This window comes from Corvus moneduloides, chromosome 3 (assembly GCF_009650955.1).
Source record: "Corvus moneduloides isolate bCorMon1 chromosome 3, bCorMon1.pri, whole genome shotgun sequence".
Taxonomy (NCBI): domain Eukaryota; kingdom Metazoa; phylum Chordata; class Aves; order Passeriformes; family Corvidae; genus Corvus; species Corvus moneduloides.
This window is the reverse complement of record NC_045478.1, coordinates 30,733,509-30,755,581: the sequence shown is the minus strand read 5'-3', so window position 1 is coordinate 30,755,581 and position 22,073 is coordinate 30,733,509. Positions and strand designations below refer to the sequence as shown.

Sequence of the window (22,073 nt, the reverse complement as noted above, 5' to 3'; positions counted from 1 at the left end):
TGTATTTGTATTGTCAATATCTAATTGTCAAGAAAAATTCGCAGTCATTTTATAAACTTGAAACAGTTGAATGTAATGAGAAATGGCATCACCTGAGAATCCCCTTGCATTAAACACTGTTACTTAACAAAGTTTGGGTTTAATATTTTCTACTTTGCAATTATTTTTTTTTTTTCTATTGCAATCAAAATGCTTTTATGGGGATTCTGTGAGATGCGACAGTACATAGATCTTACAATTGCACTTTATTCTAAATAAAAGACCTAGTCTTTGGGAAGCTTCTGTTCTCTTTAGGCCATGGAAGCAAATCTATGTTTACTAATTCCCTAGATGAAGCAGGATGAATTACAAATAGGAGAGCAAAGAGAACACTCCATAAATACACTGAATTCCTTTGGGTACGTTGGTCCATTCTCTTCAGTTTAGCACATTGTCTGCAAATATCAAAGAGGTGCTTTACGTTTCCAAGTCTGCTGGATGATTAGGGAATTGTAACTTTACAGTTTTGCTTGCATGTTGGCCTTCAGTATTCCTGAATGAAAAAGCTAATATAGATTTTCAGAAGTTTTCCTCCACAAAGGCTGGATGCAGACAGTCTCTAGATCCTAAACTTTTGGAAGGTGATAGAATAGAAGTCTGATAAAGATGTTAATCATAATTTTGGATATTATGGTGGTGGGTCACAAATAGTTTAAAGAGGCAGGACAGGACCAGAAGAGTCTTCTTTATTATAGTGCTGTTTTATTCACTTAGACAACTTCATCTGCCATTGTTTCTGTTGGTTTTCCCCTTTGGGCTGAGCAAACAATGAGTACAGGAGGACAAAGATAAGCTATCATCCCTCCGCCATAAAACAGACTGGGGATTAGGCAGAGCACCCTGGACAGTCTGACTACCAATGGCCAGAGTGCTCACTCATGCCAATCAGCAACACACAATAATCTCACTGAAAAATATTGAAATATCTTCTGTTCCCTAATGAAGAGCATAAAAATAGACTTGGGGGAAACAAAATCATCTCAAGGGACAGTAACTGAAAAGAAAGGGAAGAGAGTGCGTGTTGCACTACTGAAGATGGCAAATATAGGAAAGACAAATCTGGCACCAAAGAGATCATTCCTAGTGTGACCGTTTGTATCAGCCAGTGCATAAAACAATGTCAAGAAGGGTCTTTGTTCTGACACAGGATGGCTGTTCTTGTTAGAGTTTCCCTTTGGATAGTGAAACTTGACTTTGGAACATAAACACTTCTCAGCAACTAGCCACAATCCTCTGAAGTCCTTTGTTAGACCTAGGTGTGTGCCAAGTCTAAAACAAAGTTGGAAAATAGGGCAGTTGAGGGAGGAACTTTCACAATCTGAAGGCTTGTCTTGCCAGCAGAAATTTTACCATCATCATTTTTTCTTTAACAAATTTCCTCCTTGAACTTCCTCTTTTTGCTATATTTCTGACTTCAAATGTAGGCTTACTTATAAATGCAATGTTTTTTTCTTAGATAATTTACTCTTTACCCATACCATGCTTCTTCTGAATGCCCTTGTTCTAAAGCCAGAGTATTGAATAAGCTATTATTTATATATTCAAACCTGTACATGAGAATTACACAGAAACTGAGAATCATCTGATTTTTCACCCTTTCTTCCTCTAAAACAGCTATCACTAGAGCTGATGATTACAATTTTGCTACCTTCATTCCATCTTTGCCTATTTCTGTTTAACGCAAATCTTCGGATAAAATATTCCATTCTCTCTTTAGATCTATTTTACCTTTACTAATTAACATTGTTCTAGTTTGTTGTATTTCAGAGGAGATCTCAAGAGCTGCATACTTTTTTCCATCTTGGAAAACTACTGCAATGCTCAGATGCAATTAAGATACCAGCCTTGAGGCAGGACAATTCGTTCATTGAAAACCAATGTCCCACAAACCATTCATTTGACCCAGTTCCTGTTTTAAAAAATAATTCTAGTAGATTGATTTGCAAGATGTTTTTTCTAGTGCTTATTATGAAAGAATTAGTAAAAAGTGAAATCCAGACCAATTATTAATTCATCCACTACCTTTGATATTTAGGGGTTTTGCTTTAAATTCAGAGGTTGAATTTTGAAACATGAATCTCTCTTCCTCTCCCTGCTGCCACCCTCCATGGTAACCAGTTCCTCCTCTTTTCATCCCAAATAAGCTGTTCATATTTACTAATATTTTTAGCCTGCCTAGGCAAGCAAATGTCAGCTCAAATTAATGCCCAGTACTCCTGGATATTATCATGTACTTTGTTTTGTAGATGTGCTTTCAAGCACAGTACTAGCATATTGTGTGTAGGTTCTTTGGTAAAATAGGTTCTATCTATTTGTACAGTGTTAAGTTACTTTTTGCCACCATACATTGGTTTAACAAGAGTGCATATCACCTGTGAAACTGCATGTGAATAGGGCAGATACATCCTTGGAAAATTCATGCAGGTATATATAAATAATTAATATTTACATACATTTACTCATCTATTGTTCTGGGGGGTTTTTCATTTGGTTTTTTTTTTTTTTTTGTCAAACTATTCTGGTTCTGTGCTTTCTTGAGACTACACCCAATATGGACTGAGGTTAACAGAGAAATTAATATGACTTCAATGGATAGAGATCAATTCCATACAGTGTGAAACCTAAAATCTCCATTTTAATTGAGAAATATTACCCATTACTTAAGGTTTTGGAACTCTTTTTAAAGTATGAGCAGATATTTTTTTGTTTGTTTATTTATTTTCCAATACCTTCCTACAGGGAGTTAATGTTTGACCTTTCTTTTCTGTTTGTGTTCTTTTAATTTTTCTCCCTTCTGTTGTCTTTGCTAGGATTATTTTTCTTCCATTTGTTTAATTCATTTAATTCTCCTCTTCTTTTTTTTTTTTTCTTCTCCATTCCAGTTTGGTTTTCTGAAATGTTTAAAAGCCCAATATTTGAATTTCTGACAACTGTAGTTAGTGTCAGCTCTCTTTTTCTTCTTGTGCTGAAGCAGCTTTTAAAAGCCACACCAGCTCTCTCAGCAGGTGACTGCTGACTTGTACTACTGGAAAATCATGTCTTTCCAGGCAGTCAATGCCAGAGGAGGAAAGCTGCCTTGTGGAAGTTTTAATGACCTAAATTGAACTGGTACAATTGGGTGAGGAAGGCTTGTGTATTACACAGCTGATTAAGAATTGCATAATCTATAATTCTATTGCACCAGAGACTGCCAAGTGACTCTTCATGTCAGTAAATGAGGACAATGTATTTAGCAGCATGGAAATTCCCACTTGAGGCTGTTTCTCAGTGTTTTACAGTTACCATATTTTTCACCAAAACTTATTATATCTGAGAAAATAAAAAGATACCAAAAATGTATATTTTAAAGTCAGGAGAGCACCACGTTGCCATTTATCTTTATTTTCTGACAATAAATCATTGGCATTTTATTCCCATGGTACTAATTAAGAGTGTTCTAAAGAAGTGAATTAAGTCATGACTCAGTGGCTCTCAAAGCAGTTTGCTGGGGGATATCTTCTGATTTCAAAATATATTTTAGGGTTTTTTTTTTACTTTTCTGCAAAGAAGAAAGACTTTTAAAGATTTTTAAACTATGAGTTACATTATCAGGGTACTTAGGTTACATTAGGTCATGTTGTTAGTGCACTTAGGTTCTTCCTTATTCTCTTTTGGCCATGATAGGAAAATTTCTTAGATGGGAAAGCTCACTGTACAAAAGGGGGCATGATACTGGAAGTGATGTATAGGGATAGGGATGAGGGATTTTGGCTGAGTTACAATGCATGGGATGTTTATATACTTACAGAGGAGTAAGAGAGAAAAGAATGTGTTTCTTAAAAAATTTACAGCTTTATTTCAATTCTACAGAAAAGGAATATAAGGAGTATTTTTTAACTGAGAGAAACTGTTCTTCCTTTGGTAGTCCTTCTCTGCCATGTAGGGCAGATTTTTAAGTTACATGCTCATAGTACTGAAATCCCTATCCAGCCCTTCTTATTCAAGCAGAGCTGTCACTGATTTCAATGGCAACTCTGCCTGATTAAAGAGAATTGAATAGAACCCTGAAGCAATGGTGTTTTGTCCTTGTCTTTGCACTTCTGGCCCTTAACTATTACTTTTAAAGAGCTTGAAGCAATACTGGCACCAGCAGTGTTTCAGGTGAACAAGCAAAAGAATAAAAAACAATATCATGAGCTGTTTCAAGTAAGTGCTACTACAAGTAAAGGCAGTGTGCATCATGTTGAAATAATGGAAAAAATCAAAAATGCATAGAAATATTTTTCAGCTTTCTGTAATGTTTTAAATACAAGAACCATCAACATATAAAAATGTGTAAGCTTTGTTATTGTTTCTATTTATATTCATGCAAATATGTTAAGTGCAACAGCAGGCATAGGCTTATTCCAAGGTTATGACCATTGCACTGCTAAATTCATTCCAATATTGGCAGACAATAAAAATATGACTAGTTTTTGGGGTTTTTTTTAATTGCCACACCAGAATTACCAAATAAAATGTCAATTATACTGTTTTATATAAAGAGCTCAGGCAGGGATTCTTAAATTTAAGAGCAAAACCCTTCACAGTAATAACTGAGAAATATGATTGAATAAAGGTTTGAATTGAACTTTTCATAATTTGAACACAAAGCAGTGGGACTGATATGATTAAATATAAATACATATATTGGAGTTCAGCACTCTACAGTCTTTTTGTAGTCAAGTAAAAAATAACTGGTTTTAAGATTGGATTAATACAATTTAGGTCTCTGCTTTCCGGTAGAAATATCACTGTATGTACAGAAAGGAGACTATCCTGACTATTACAGAGATGAACCATGTACTTGCAATCAGATGAACATATTTAAAATACATATGTTACTATATGTAAGTGCAGAATCATAACTACTGGACATGATTTCATCTTGGACAGTAAGACTGTTAAAAAAAAAAAATCTAACATGCTTATTCCTCCTCCTCTGTTCTTCCACTTCTCAAACAACTCAAACTCGGTCTTACAAGTCCATGGCACAGGAGTTTCCGTGTCCCAGATTTTACCTTATATTGATCTCCCTCAGGCCAGCTCTTATTTATTGGTCAAAGTACTGTTCTTGTACAAGTACTGTTCTTGTCATCTGCTTTATACATTAAAATTATACGTTAAAAAATGTGTATCAGTGTTTTCAAAACAAAGCTATGTTTATTATTTAACTCAGAAGATGGAGAAGACATAAAACAAAGGGTCAAATCAACAGAATCCTGTGCACATTCTTCCTCTTCCTGGTTCTTGTTTTTTTCTAAGTAAGTATGTTAAAAAAATCTCCTTGGTAACATATGTGCTTGGGGACATCAAGACAAGTCTATCATTCTTTTTTCTTTTCCTTTAATATACATTCAGCTTTAGCTTGAATCCTTTGTTCAATGCTCTCTTTCAGGCTAGAGCCTCTTATACATATCTGTTCTGTTTAGACCAGAAGGATAGATCAAAGGTCCTGATTCTGGAAGGTGATAGAGAGCTATTTTGACAGAATGAAACTAAACAGAAAATAAATTTCCAACAGGGATACCTTATTCCCTCAGCAGTTTTCTCTTTGTTATAAGGATCTAAGGAGATAAAACAGAACCTAAATGAGCTAGATGTTTTCCATACATTGCCAGGAGACTATCACTTCAATCTATCTGGTATTCCAATAAAACCTGCACTAAGATTACATGACTTTTTCTAACATTTGGAAGATTTAGAAAAATTCTGAATTCTGGCCTTGTGTTCTCCTCCCATAGGTTTTTTTGGATGTCTTCATGATCCCATCAGATTAAGCCATCACAACTCAATTTATTCCCACCTGTATTTTTAATGCAGTAATTTTTTAGCAAACCCAGAAAAAGAAAAGAATAACTCACTCATTGCAACATGGATTCATGTTTCCCAAATTATATAACCATTCACAAAGCTGGTTGCAGTTTATAGACTGGTGTGTTGTGGGTAACAGTATTTCTACTAGCAAAATGTTTTTATGCAGCACCCAGCAGAATACAGTTAATAATGCATTGCTTAGCATTTTGAATAATTTTCGCAAAGGAATAATTTTAGCACTATAAATTTACTTGAGATGAGTTTTTCCCAACAGGTCTTCTTTATGGCTCTGCTCATAAACTCATTATCTGTCTTACTGACATACCTCTCTATTTTTCTTTTCATAGTAAATATAAAGCAAAATGAAGTAAATTAAAGTGTTGCTTTCCTAAGTGAAAAACTTGGAGGTGTTTACAGAATATATTCTAAAAAGCTCTTTCAATAGAAGCTTATTTAATACACCTGGTTTGACTTGAAATAATTTTAAGGATTTGGCAAAAACCTGTGCATTTCTGATATTCTACTTATGTTCTCCTCATGATTACATTACCTCTTTCCTCTGCTTGATTCCTTTTGACTTCTTTTTTTCTCAAACCTGGTTCACCAAGACTGTATCCTGATGAATTTACTTGATAGAAGTAATATTTCCTTAATTACACTGAAAAATTTATCATCTGCAGCACCTCACACTTGTATTTCTCTTTCACAAATAGAAAATGCTGGCAGTTCTAGACATCCCATATTCAAACTCTTGTCCTTTTGCTTTTCAATTTTCAGCTGACAATTCTACTGACAAAAAAGTTTTGTATATTAATCACAAAGTGTGTGACTTTACATCTGTACTACACATATTTAATTTAATTTCTATTACTGTGATTCTCAAGGTCATCAGGTTCTTTCTGTATTATTTCTAAGCACTGCTTGATGATGTTTCCAACATAGTGTCTTTGGCAAACTTCATTGTTATGTTTCTAATATCCATGCCAACATCACTAATGAAATTATTAAATAACAGTGATGTCTGAGCTGATCTGTGATTTGTTGGTAGCCAATCTGATAGTTTTCTGTTTTAGTTTTTCTTATTTGCATCCTCTCTCTTGCAAGCTGTCTATTCACCTTATAATTCCTCTTCATCAGAATTCATCTCTGGCCATTTCCCCCATGTAATATTTCCAATGTTGTGCCACATTAAACTCTTGACAGAATCACCAAATCACAGAACTGTTAGGGTTGGAAGGGGTCTCTGGACAGCATCTGGTCCAACACTCCTGCCAAGGCAGGGTCACCTAGAGCAGGTGACACAGGAATGCATCCAGGTGGGTATTGAATGTCTCCAGAGAGGGAGACTCCACAACCTCCCTGGGCAGCCTCAGCGCTGTGCCACATTCAATGTAAAGAAGTTCTGCCTCATGTTGAGGTGGAATTTCTTGTGGTTTAGTTTATGGCCTATGGTGGAATTTCTTGTGTTTTAGTTTACGACCTATACTTCCTATTCTGTTGCTGGGCACCACTGAAAAGAGTCTGGCACCTTCATCTTGGCACCCACTTTTGAGATATTTGTATGTATTGATGAAACCTGCTTTCAGTCTTCTCTTATCCAGACTAAACAGGTCCAGGACCCAAAATCTTTCCTCATAAGAAAGATGCTCCAGATGCCTTATCACCTTTATAAGGTGGTAAGGTTTACTCCAGTGAACCCTCTCCAGTAGCTCCTTGTTTTTCTTAGACTGTGAAGTCCGGAATTGATATGGCCTCCAGATATGGCCTCACTAGGTCCAATTAGAAGGAGAGGATCACCTCCCTTGACCTGCTAGCCACACTCTTCCTGATGCATCCCACATCATTGGCCCTCCTGGCCACAAGGGCACACTGCCAGGTCAATTTAATACTGAAATTCGGGTAGATTGTGTTTATTGCCTTCCTTTATTTATTCCCCCATGTAACAATGACTTTGTGGAAGAATGTTGTGATATTAATCTGTCATAATTCACATTTTCAAACTTGTTTTACACATTTTCCCAACTTCTGTATTCCTCTGTGTTATCCTCTTCTTCAAAGTCTTCTTAACAGTCCAGGAGTTTAAGTCTTACTAATATCAAACATACAGACATCTAAAGGCTCAGATCATAATTTTCTTGATTGAAAGAGAAGATACTAATTTTTCAGGGTCTCCACCTAATACTACCTTCCTGAGATAATGAAATTGCAAAAATCATCTGCTATTAAGACTTAAATTCCAGTTTTCTATCACGTTTATGACTTAACTGCCTTTGCTCTCCTCTTAGCAATCTCTGCGTTTGCAAGTGACTTGCTTCTGCTACTGGTGTGATCCTTTCACTTGGCAACATCTTGTTAGTTTTGGTACTTTTTCCCCTGGGACATATTTTTTTCTCCAGCAGAATCAATCTCCCCCTGCCTCTGAAGAATTTCACTTCGTCTAGCAGCTTCCACTTTTAAAATCATGGAACAGAGAAACTGATAAAAAAGAAATAAGAAAAATCCATCCTTCTGTAATACAGACCCTCAATAATATAACATTTATCTTCAGGAAACTCCAAGCATCCCTGAAAACTCAAGATCTGTTACTCCACACCCTCAAAGATTTTAGTTATCATTTTATCTTTTAAGTTTTAACCCTTTGGATTTAACCTTATTTTAATTTGTTTGTGTTCTTAATAAAAGTTTATTTTCAATTATTAGCCTTTCAACTCTGTACTGACCCTAAAATAAAGATAGTTGGTTTTTGTTCCTTCGGTTTGCTCAAGAAATGTGTAAACTCTTTTCCCTGTGAATATCTGGGCAATTATTGAAAATGTTTCTCAATCTGAAGCTAAATGAAAGAAGGATTAAGTTTAAAAACAATTTATTAAGCTTATCAGGGAAATCTGTCTAGCTTTTCCTAGAGTTTTCCAGATGGATTTCTCTCTCTTCCATACTATTGAGTATTTTGTGTCTGCCCATTTCTCCTATTCTGAGCAACCATCCTAGGCCCAAAAAGTATAAACCAAAAGTCTCTGAAAGGGGGGAAAGATAGGGGAATTGCTTCATTAAACTGAAGCTTTAATTGGACAATTAACCCTGATATGCAAATGAGCCAAAACTATAAAAGTGTGAAGAACTCGTGACCTGATGTCCATCTTGGGGTCCATTTTGGCAATACCAGGGTGTACCTCTGAAGGCCTTTCAAATAAATACCTACCTTTATTCCCTTACTCCTGTCTAGTCTCTGTTTCTAGGTGGCCTCTCAAGGCATCAAGATCAATCATGTTCTCCTGTACTACTGATCTTAAGTGAGCATGAATGTTTTTACATGATAAAGCTTATTTGGTTTTAGAATGTTGTTGGATAGCTGTGTTCACAAAAGAGCACTCACAACAATATGAATTAAATGTTCATTTTGATGTAAATAAAATAAAATGTTCTTAATGTAGGTCAGGTGTATTATGAAGTGATATATTTAATACAATATCTGTGTTACTGAAACCTGTGCTTAGAAGTCAAGAAAGCTGCTTTAAACTTCTATCAACGTTAAAAAAAAAAAAAGTAAAGAATTAAAAGGTGTTCTGTAGCAGTCTGTAAAACATGAAGTTTATATGCTGGTAGGTCACAATTGCCAAATACGATGAATCCCTTATACACCTCATCCATTCAACCAACCAGGTGTTTGCAGCCAGAATTTTAAAAACAACACATAATAATGAGGATAAGAAGTTTCCCACATATTAACTGCAGCAATATTGTGGAAGACAGATGAAAAAGATGAAAATTTGTGGTAAAAATCTCATCTAAGTAGATATGTATGACATTAATTATGTATAAGGAAAACCACTGCAAATAGTCTTTAGTTTCAAGCTGCTGGATGACTGAACTTTTTATCTTTTGATTTGATTACTTGCATGCTAATACTTTTAATTGTTTGCTTAAATAAAGAATGAGTTTTCTGTCAAGGTGTGTGAACATTTTCAAGAGGCAGAAGTAGTTTGGAGAAGCCAAGTGTGACTAGGAGATGACGAGCCAAACTTTTGAATTGCTCCACTAGAGCAAAAGTGGAAAGGCTTGAAACAGACAACAGCTCTATCTCTAGCTTCCTCTGTCATTCACATCTGACATGTAAAAGATTCTCTGTGGGATATTCAGTTTCCCATTGAGATGATGAGCTGGCCCTGTACATGGTGTTCAGAGTTACTAAAGCAGAATTCCAAGGTATGCTGAAGATAAGATTTATGAAAGTTTGTAGGAGAGGTGATGATGACAGCAATAGAAGCAATAAGAAGAAAACAAAATAAATTTCGGAAAAAATCATACCTTAGTGAAATGACTAACATGAACATTTTTAGTTGTCTGAAACTCAGCCATTAGAGACTAAGTAAGCTCTGGAACAAAATTAAGTCTATCTATACATGGGCTATGACTGAGTTTTTGGGAAGTTATTTGTTTGGTTTTTGTACTTTATAGCTATGTACAAAGTACTTATTTTGTAAGAATATTAGGAATATCAATGTACTTTTAATATAGGACATCACTAGTCTTACTAGACATTTTGAACAAATGAAACAATGGATTCTATACATAAATTGCTTTCTATGTATTGTTATATAGCCTTCCTTTAGTGCAGTCTTTTGTGGTGAGCTATCTAGAGCTTTCAAATTTTTTTTGGATGTCTAAATAAAGGAGGAATTGGTTCACTTCTTGACTGGAGACAAGATTATTCAAAATATTCAATGGTTCATTGAACATCTCATAGGTTTTCTTGAGTTTTTTATTCAATGTGAGTGCCATAGGCCTTTAATTGCTTCCTGAAACAGGAATTAGATCAATTTCTTTTCCTATAATTCCTAAATAAAAAACACCCCCCAAAACATAATGCTCAGCTGGCTTCTGATTTACCTTGACATCCTAATTTCCTCGTGGTTTGTTGTCTGGTATCTTCTAACAGTTCATGAAGGTTATTAGGATACAGAAGTTCTTTATGGTGCACATGGACCTTTTACTTAGTTGTAGAATAACCATTATACCTGCCATTCAATAAACCACAAAGTTAAAACTCCAACTGAAAACACTCAGGGACTCACTGAGGCTACATGAAGTCTGTACTTTAGGACTGAAAAGGAGCTGGAAAAGGTGCTGTTAAAACCTTATCATTATTCAGGAGTCTTTCTAATTGTTCTGGCTGGAGAATTTTTGGCAACTCTGTGCTAATATTCATAAATATTCTTCAAAGAAAATAAATGGGAACATTAAAATTCTTCCTATCTTCTTATTAGGAAAAAACTAAGTGAGCAATAACCTTGAGGGGTAGCTTTCAAATTCTACTCAAACAAGGAAATGGAAAAAACCCCACCAACCTTGAATCTAGGTATCTTCTGCTTCCTTTAAGATCTAAGATTGCTATGCTTTAAGAATTACCACAGTGAAAAACAAAACAAAAGGTTGAACTGCAGAAAGCAATGCTTAAAAATGCTTTTATTTATAATGTCTCAATGTAATGTATAAGTTATTAAATATTTGCAATGTTTGTTTTATGTTATAATGAGTCCCTTTACCGGTTCTTTTTAAGCATTTCAACACCACAATCACTTATCTATTTTTTCTTTCAAAGCTGAAAGCAAAACAAAAGCAATACTTGACATAAATTCCTGTGGTAATTACTTTCTTCTAATTCCTTTTTTTCAGTCCCATTCTTCCATTTCAATAAAGATGACATCATTAGACCATTACTTTAATTTTAATATTCAATATCTTAACAAAATGAAAAGTCTGTAGAGTACATGTGCATGAAGTTCAGACACATTTTCAAGCATCAAGCAGTGAAAGACTACCATTTGGGAATTAATGATTTACTATATATATGGCTGAAAAGAAGGTTTTCTTTGCTGTTTTCTTTTTTTTTTTTTTTTTCTGTATTGTGTATGCACAGTTCATGTTTATGAAAGAGTTTTAAACAAATATTATCAGTACACTGAAGAAAAACTGAAAAGAAGGAAGTTGCTATTATTCTAGGTCTTTGGGGATAAATACCCCAAATACATCCTTTTAATATAAATGGGTTTTTTAATAGTCAGACCTTAGAAGCTGTGGGTATCAGTGATGAAGTACTCTACTGAAACATGGGCTTCTTTACAAAGTCATCTTCACTTCTTCCACTGTATTTGTTTTTGTCTTGTAATTCAACAGAGTTAGGATTTTCTATTAGTAAAATTCATGGCTGGGTAATTGATCTTCAGGAGAAAGACTGGGTGCAAAAGACAGGGCTATCTCTGTTAATTAGAAGGAAGCAGGTAGATATTGTGACTGTAGGTCAGAAAGTATTACAAATGATCCCCTGAGAAAACATTTTAAATGAATGATGGGTAAAAAAGTAAAACGACATAACTTTATGGTTTCTCATTTAGATTTGGCTGTTGGAACACTGATGGACAATACATAAATCACTACATGAGTAGTGTCATGAGACTCCTAAAATACCCATGTTTAGTGAGGGAAATTAATGACAAAGACAGACCAAAATAGATCTGCATTTCCTATTTTTAACTGAATCTTCTGTTTTACTGCAACATGAATTCCAGTATTTGACATTTCTCCATTGGAAACAGCAGAAGTTGCTCTTATTTCAAAGCAGTTCCTTGCTGCCTGTTACCTTTTAGGTGCTGATCAAGGTTCACAGAAGTCTTATATGTTGCATATGTTCTCTGACTGAAGATGTCTTATGGGATGATTGATTACTTTTAACACTTCTCAGTGAAATACCTATCACACTTCTCTTAATTAATTTGATGACATTTGTCAGATATAGGAAAATAACACCATATCTAATCAGGTAAATCTGAAACACTTTTTATTTTTAGTAATTTCTGTTCACTTTCTAACTCTTATTTTGCCAGCCACAACAGAATTCATCTCACCTAGCCTTAGACTTGATAAATTGATTGTTTAATCTTAGCTCCATCTAGAGACAATGCAAAGAGAAATGTTTCAGAGCAATGTCTTCTGCCTATTCATGTAGTTAGAGTTGCTTCTCTCAGTAAAGGAAGATCCTGTTAAGCTACATAGGTATGTTGTGGGCCAACCCTGGCTGGCTGCCAAACCTACATCCAGCTGCTGTCTTAAAGAGAACTGAGGAGAAAATAAGATGCAAAAATGTGGGATAGGGAGATCACTTACCAAGTACTGTCATAGGCAAAGTAGTCTCAAATTTGGGAAATTTAATTTAATTTGTTGTCACTTAAAATAGATTTGGATAGCAGCAAGCAAAGAACAACATTTCCACCCTGTTCATTCCCAATTCCCCTACTTCCAGTCCCACCCCAACTGACATATAACTAGCTGTCAGTAACAGCTCCTCTCTGCCACTTCATCCTCAAGGCTTCCCCACTGTAGCTTGGGCTCTCCATTGTCCACAGCCTTTCAGGAGTATGTAACTTCTCTGGTGTAGGGTGCTCCATGTGTATGGATAGGTACTCCACCATGACTTCCCCACAGGCTGTAGGTGTCTCCTTATCCTCTTCCTTCTCTGACCTTGGTGTCTGCAGGGCTGTTTTTTACACTTTTTGTTCCTTCCTCCCTCTGTTAAATGTTTTAAACCCTTTCTTGAATACATTTTCCCTGAGATGTCCCCACATCAGATGTGCCCTGCGGTGGGTGGGTTGGATCCAGCTGGAACCATCTGTGTCTGGCACAGGGAAGCCCTGGCCTCTCCTCACAGAGCCCCTCTGCAGCCCCTGCTGCCAGCAGCTTGCCAACTATGCCTCATACAACACAATATATTGATGGCTAAAGATAGGTAACAGGAAAAATTTTCTGCGAAATAGAATACTTCAAATTGTAGGAAATAGGCCAGTTTTGTGGAGGAGAGTTTTAAGGACCATAAAACTATACTTGCATATGTATACCACATGCAAAGCCCCACAAGGAACTGATTCAACCCAATTTAGAAATTTTGGCATATATATTTATTTTGCATGTAGGTGACTGTTCATATTCAGTTTAGATGTTTATTTTCTTTTTTTTTCATTTATTGTTTTAAATATTGCTACTACTATAAACAGTCAGTTTAAGGAGCTTAACAGTCAGTTTCAGAAGCTCAGAACTCAGTTTTTAAGATCCAGAACATAGACATTAGACAAAATTTTAGTATAGAGACTTGATTTTTTTGGAAGTCAAATGAATAACTGAATTATTAAATATAGTAAAAAAAGAGTTCTTTACTGTGAGGTTGATGAGGCACTGAAAGAGGTTGCCCAGAGTAGCGGAAAGGATCAAGGTCAGATTGGATGGAACTTTGAGCAATCGGATCTACTGAAAGGTGTCCCTGGTGATGGCAGGGGGATTGGAACTAGAACATAGAATCATACAATTGTTAAGGTTGAAATAAAAACCTCTAAGATCAAGTCCAACTATTAGCCTAGCAACACTGTGTTGACCACTAAATCATATCCCAAACTGCCACAGTCACACACCTTTTTAACACTTTTTCCTAATAACTAATCTAAACCTCATCTCGTGCAACTTGAGGACATCCTCTGATCTTTCAGGTCCCTTTCAACCCAAATAATTATTTGACTCTATGATTCTATCTCTGCAGACGAGCAAATCTGGTGCCACTAATACTGTTTCTTCAAATGGAGTGGAAAACCATATAAATTATCATCAGAAAGGGAATTAATATATTTATTATATAAATATATTTATATTGCATGACCTTTTTAGAGTTTCTGATATAAGCACAATGTTAAAAATCACAAACTTGGTGACTAGTACATTCAAAGCTGTGGTATAACCTGTTGCCTGTTTAAGGAGACCTGCACTAAGATGGTTGTCTAAATAGTTTCCTCACATCCTCAAGAAGGATATTTCCAGTATAAAGCCATCTTAAAACAGAAATTCAGCTAAAATATTTAAAGTAACTTAAAAAAAAATAAAGTGTCTGTGGGAAAGAAGACACTGCTTAGGATGTCCTCCACTTGCTGATTAAGACAAAACTTAAAAAAAAAATTCTTAATTATTTAGAAATATTTCTTACTTTTTTTGGACTGTATTAACCTCATAAAATATCTCCAACTAATTCCCATGTTAATATAAAAACTGAAAAGGAATATTTTATACAACCCTTCATTAATGTTATGGAAAATGTTGAATAAATAATAAATTACTTGCTTTGTTGGTAGTATATTTGCTCTGGAAGAATGGTGATGCCAACTCAAGGTATGAAAGCTTTTGATATATCCCTCTTTTTTTATTCATCTTTTCCATCTTTAAAAGCAGTATAGAAACACAAATAACAACCGTAGGACTGGATGGCTCAGGGAATTACTAATCAGGATCAGAGCCAGTTCTTGCTTTCCTACTAATAGAAATCTATCTTGACTTGCTACCAAAGGTTGTGACTATATAACAATTCAATGGAATATGCAATGGAATATTTGTTACACTTAGTTGTGAACTCAGCCTATGGCACAGCCCTCACATATAAAACAATTCCATTACTAGTAGTATCAATAAAGTTGTCATGGACTGAATGGTAGAGACACAGTATTGGTGTTTCTTCCCCTCAGTCTCACAGGACAGTGTGGGAACTTTATGCTGCAGTTTCCCATGGTGCAAATAAGGAGTAATTCTTTTTTGAGGATGACAGGAAAATGTTTTCATGAGCATGAAAATTCATCTGTGTTAAAGCGAAGAAGGGCAGTATGTTGGAGGAAGCTCTGACAGCAGAGGGTAGTACAATAACACTACAAAAATGTCAGACTTGAAAGGATCTACACTAATGAGTCAATCTCAAGCAAGACACCTCCTTTGGGAAGACTCTTTGGAAGGAGGAGTGCAGTTAGCAGTCTAGTTGTTAGACACATCTCATTTTTACATTTGTTTTTTAAGCAGCTGACTTGATAAAAAATGTCCTCATTAACTTTATTTTCTACTTTCAGCATGCATTTTTTATAGCCGATTTACTCCATTCAGCTTAATATGTCTGCTCTTAACTCATTTCTTGACTTTGCAACTGAGACTACCTACAATGCAGAATTTTGCTGAATGCTTTCTGAAAGTTCGTGTAATGTTCATATCTCCTTTGTCTAGGTTGACAGCCATATCCTCTGAGAATTCCAATGAGTTAGTGAATCTTTACCTCCCTTGTCTCTCCTTAGGCCATTTTAAAATAATGGCATTATGTTGGCTGCTCTCCAGTCATCTCAGATTTCACTTGATCTATTTTGAAGAGCAGAAGTACATAAAAATGTCTGCCAAAGCTTCTTCAATTTCTCTGCTTATTTCCTTAACCCTTTTGGACATACCCTATTTGGTCATGGCCCAATCAATTTCAGAAGCCATTTCACCTTATAATAACCATATTTGACACACTCTGTACATATCTTAATTCCTCATCATCCATCTCCATAAATATAATTTCAGATATAGTAAAATACCTACTCTGATCCTTTATAAGGCGTTATACAACCATTTTATAGGGTATCCTCCATCCCCTTATACTCTTCCTAGGAGATGAATTGCAACATGAAAGTTTCTTTCAAGAATAAGGATGTGTCCAGAGCTCAGGACTAGGCTAGTGAATTGGTTTTCATACAGAGTTTCAATTAATTTTGTGTTTCTTTCCTGCTGTAGGGAGGAAGCAGTCTGCAACTGAATTCCAGCTGATAGTTATTTGCTTCTTTATGACAATGTGCTGACCAAGAAAGATTGTTCTTCTCAACTACGTGCAATCTGAAGGTTCGCAGCACCATCACGGAAGCAAGAACTACTTTTCTTCTCTGCATAGACATGTCACAATCACCATGATTTTCTCTTGAAAGGACCTCAAGAAGTTAGGTAGTCTGTCCTCCTACCCCAGAGTAAAATTGTGTTTTCTACTCTTAGTATCTTTCAGTTATGGAGGTCCCATAACCACCTTGAGCAATCTGTTCAGTGCTTGTTTATACTTGAGGTTTTCAACCTTTCCTTAATTTTTTTATATAATTCTTAGAAACAAGATTAAAAAATAATATATGCTACTGCACACATTACAGCAGTTGAAAAACCTCTTAATGTTTCTGTGTGTGAGACACTGATTAAGCCTAACAAAAGTTTAGAGACAGAGCCTGGGGCTGATCCTAAACACTTACAAGATCTATTTGATGTGAGTTGTCCCACTGAAATCAAGATGACAGCTGATTATAAATACTTTATATTGTCATTTAACAATGTTTTTTAGCTGTAAAAGCTTTCAGCATTGAGCAGTATGCTAATTCTGAGGTACTTTTATGAATGCAACACTGATCCTAGCTGGATCATGTGCAGGAAGTGAAACTAGAGCCTTTGAATTTAACAGAAAAGGCTGTTACTGTCTGAGTCACATTTGTAGTTATATCCACTTGAAAGCATTATTAGATTAGGAAATCTCTGTACACGTCTTCTCTTGCTGATCACTGGAAGAAGCCCAAAATTATGCTGATGTGACTGCATCAGCCTAGTGCTAGATACTGAAAAAAAACAAAGCAATAAAATTCTATGGTCCAGACATGAGCTGGATCATTTATTGGTCTATATCAAATAATGATCCAATGTGAAACATCAGTCATGGAATCTTATACTGAGACAAGGGTTCACTTCAGTTACTTCCCTGAGACCATAGGCCAAGACTGAACACCTGTGCATGTACAACGGGTCATCTGGTAAATGCTGACTCATTACTCTGCTCTAACTTTTGTGATTATTTTTTGGAGAACTTCTGCTTGGGCTTATTTAGGCAAAATGAAGATTTTTGACATTGAAAAGTTAAAGAGTAGAATTCAGGTACTGATTGTGGAGACCCTTTTCTCCACTTCTTCACATTTGAGTGTATTGGTCATATGTGATCATTTTAAACACCATTTTAAAGGCAATTTTTAATAGCAGAAATGGTACCCTGGAATTCCACGCTTTCTAAAGACACTAGCCTTTTAGAAAATTTGCCTCTGCCTCTTACATTGAAGATTCTAATGGTTGCTGAGCAAGCAAATCATGATGTCCCTTTGTTAAGGTAAGGAGAGGAAGCTATACAGAATGATGTACACTAAATTCTTCTTTTCCATTTTTCACTGATGACAGCTGATAAAAGTATTCTTTTTCTAATTTTTACCCTGTTTTTACTTGTTCATGTCTTTTGCTATGTTAAGTCCCAGAGAAGAGGACCAGAATGACATGCTCTTTTGTCTTATGTTGTTCCTATTATAACTTTGAATTGTATAGGTCTGTGTAACTGACCTTTGTATTGCATTGCATTGCATTGCAAATTGCAGCCTAAGTCATTGTTATGCTTCCCAATTATATGCTGGAAATAATTTGTCATACTTTAAGAAAAATGCTCCCAGGACAACAGAGCCCTATCAGAGCTCACAGGAGGGCTAGACATATTGTCATTTGTTACATTAAAATTTTAACAGGTGGGTCTTAAAAGCAAGGTTATCAGCCCAAACACTATGATCACACACACCATGTGATTGCACTCAAGATTTCTGTTCCATAACATTCCCTGGCACTGAGGTCAGGCTGACAGGCCTATAGTTCCCCAGATACTCCTTTCAATCCTTTCTGTGTGGATGGACATCATATTTGCTAACCTCCAGTCAAGTTGAACCTCCCTGCTTAGTCAGGAGCGCTGATAAATATTTCGAAGTGGCTTGGTGAGCACTTCCGCCAGCTCTCTCAGTACTCTTGGGTGGATTCCATCTGACCCCATAGACTTACTTGTTTCTAAGCAGCAGCTCACTGACCTTTTGCCCCCTCACATAGGGGATTCATTCTGTTCCTCATCCCTGTTTTCCAGCTGAGGGAGCTGAGTACCTGGAGAACAGCTGGTCTTACTATTACAGACTGAGGCACAGAAAGCATTAAGTCCTTCTGCATTTTCCTCATCCTTTGTCATTCTGTCTCTCTCTGCATCCAGTAAAGAATGGAGTTTCCCCTTAGGCCTCCTTTTCTTGCTGAGGTCTTTATAGAAACATTTTTATTGTCTTTTATGGCAGAGCCAGATTAAGTTCTATTTGGGCATTGGTCCTTCTAATTATTTCCTCCCTGCATAACCTCACAATATCCGTCTGAGCTGCCTGCTCCTTCTTCCAAAGATCATAAACTCTTTTTTCCCCGGAGTTCCAGCCAAAGCTCTCTGTTCAGCCCGGCTGTTGTAACCCACTGATTTGTCTTCTGGGACACGGCAATGGCCTGCTCTTCCATCTTCTTGATTTTCTTTTTGAAGAATGTCCATCCTTCCTGGACTCCTTTGCCCTTCAGGACTGTCTTCCAGGGACTCTGTTGACCAGGTTCCTAAACAAGTCAAAGGTTGCCCTTTGGAAGTCCAAGGTAGCAGTTATGCTGACTCCCCTCCTTACTTCTCTGAGAACTGAAAAGTCTGTCATTTCATGAATGCTATGCCCAATATGTCCCCTATCCATCCAAGATCACTACTTAGGACTAAGAAGTTGCTGCTTGATTTCATAGGCAGTGTGTTGTCACGCTTCTTTGTTCTATGATGGGGTCCTCAACAACACCTGTTTGCTCAAGTGCCTAGGACCTTCAAGGCTGCTAAGGAAGGGAGTAATTGGCTTGGCACACAGGAATCTTGAGACTGGTACAGAGTAGAAGTAGAAATAAGTTTTATTTTATTTTTCTTCTTAGTTAACAGGATCTTCGGCCCTAATTGTGGGAGGACGGGAAATGAAGAGTGACCCACTTGGTCACAGAGAATGGCTGCTTGCTTTATAAACTAGGGTAAGTTATACTAACCACATTACCAGGGATGTGGAGCAGGTTAATACTGGTTACATATGGCCTCTCCTTGGGTCCTAGGGTTGATGAAATGAATTTTCTTCAGGAAGAAGACAGACACTGCAAATTACCATCCCAAGCTCTTTGTCAGGAGGCATCTTATACTTAAGCTAATGATTTCTTCTTACTCATTTGGATTACATTAACATAATTTTTATGGGTTTTAGATAGTAGAATTAGCTTATTTGTTATTTTCTTCATTGGCTTGCAATTCGATAACATATCTGAATTTACTATGTGTGTTCTGCTTTAAATGCATTGGATATTTGCTCTTTGTTATCTTTCTTCTCTCTGTAACAAGTTTTACTCAGTTACCAAAAATCAGACTATCAAAAGACAATGCTATCTTGTCTTGGACCACTGGATGTTGTGGACTGATAGTTGCTGCTCACTTCTTAATATGAAATAATTAGCCAGAGCCATACATAATATAAATAAAGATTTTGCCAGTAAATTTGGCAGTGGTTAGTAATATCTGGATGTATTCCCTATTTACAGTGCACTGAGACATAAATTAGATTTTGTAGTGCTTGTAAATAATTGATAGCAAGCTAACTGATGGCAAGCTGTAAAGTGTTTTTTTGTTTTATTTCCTGAAAAATAAATATGTCATCATCTTCATTGGAATCTGAAATTCATTTGGAAACTGACTTACTGACAAAAATTGTAATGGCCTGGATTAGCTGCTACTTCTTAAAAAAAACCAAAAAACCCCCAAAAAACCCCAGCCATGAGAAGAGTTTAAAGGTTGTTAGGACAAGGTAGTAGAAAGACAAAATAAAGAACAGTAGTGGACATTATTTCTGTCTTATTCACTAATCTCTAAAATGATCCAAATATCTCATAAGAGACTCAGTATATTATCGTGACTGAGAGCCTATGTACTCTTTTCACTACCTTCACTGAATGAGGAAATCTGACAAAATTTTTTACATAAATCACATTTACGTCATAAAACATAAAATTTGCCCCTTCAACATTTGTGTTGAAAATACTGAAAGGGTTATGTCTGACGAAGGGCTTCAGACTTCTGCAATTTCAGCAGTTATGTAACAGTGTTGTGTACTTTATCCTGTCTGACTCCTGCTAAGAAGATGTGCATTTGATTTGTTCCTATTAGGCTCATGAACAGTATAGGAAAAATGTCAAATTTACAACAATAAGATTCATTTAGTTGGGTACACAATCATTCATCTTAATTATGTCTGACACCTTCACCATTATAAAATCAGTTTCCCAGAAGAAGAGAAACTCACATTCTGTCTCCTTTAGGAATCCTTCATTGAAGGAGACTACTTATTTCAGTCATCTGAGGAAGCTAATAGTGTAGTCGAAGCATAAGGAAAAAAAAAAGGAATATTCATCAAGAGCAGGGAAATACTACACTGTCGTGTCTGATAACCATAACTCCTAACCAAACTGCTTTCTTGGAGGGTACTAGACTACAGTAAGCAAGATTTTGAAGCAGGAGATGTATAAAATTTAACAAAGGGCAATGATTTACACTTTTTGTCTTCATTGAAATAAATGATAGCTCAGAGAAAAATATATTAGAATTTTTTTTTTTAATGAGGTATATTTTATTTATATTATGCAAGGAAAAAGAGATAATGTAACTACTAAAAAAACCACTCTAAGCATCTTGATTGCCTGCATAGAATACTAGTTGTAACCAAATTAAGACACATTACCATATGCATAATAAAAAATTAAATCAGTTTTTACCTTGATAAACAAATAATAAAATAAAACCATTATTATTACAACCATCATTAATGTAGAATTGTCCCATTGTAGCACTTACACAATGCATGTTTAACTGTTCACAAAAGGATAAGTAAAACTGCTAAGTCAGATGCCATGTCAGATGAGGCACTAAATATGACCTCTGCCTTTCAAATGGTCTTTTCCCCTCAAAGATAATAATACAGGAGGATGGAAGATCTTAATTTTAAAATATGTCAGTTTGTGGAGGATAGAAGATCTAGTACGAATTTGAATCTTGATAAATGCTGTTATATGGCTACATACATAGGACTTATAAAAATTAGACTACAAAGTCTCTGTAAATATATCACCTCTCTCAAAATATTTTCAACAAGAAACAACATTCAGAAGAGTACTAGGATTAGGGAATAAAAAACATTACCTGTATTGTACTGTCCCCATCTGAGAGGCAATCATTGTTTAGTCTTTTTCTTACAGAGACAATCTCAAATGACAAGAAAAGTATCTCCTGCTTTTATCTTTCTCTGCTTAATATTTCTGCACAATGAAAGTTTCTTTTAACTAATTTATTAAGGAAGACAAGTGTAAATGATCTGCAAATAATTTTGATTATTGAGAGATGGAGTGGTTCTGAAATGACAGAAAGTTGAAGTTGAATGTGCCTCAGTATGCCAGCA

The 22,073-nt window shown here is 35.8% G+C and overlaps 1 long non-coding RNA gene across 1 annotated transcript in view; it reads left to right on the top strand.

Moving 5' to 3' along the window:
• Positions 1 to 22,073, top strand: part of LOC116442118 — a 28,121-nt gene that overhangs the window by 680 nt on the left and 5,368 nt on the right. Inside the window, exon 2 of the long non-coding RNA XR_004239408.1 lies at positions 19,519 to 19,611. This is a non-coding gene — a long non-coding RNA (uncharacterized LOC116442118). The remainder of the gene's footprint in view (positions 1 to 19,518; positions 19,612 to 22,073) is intronic.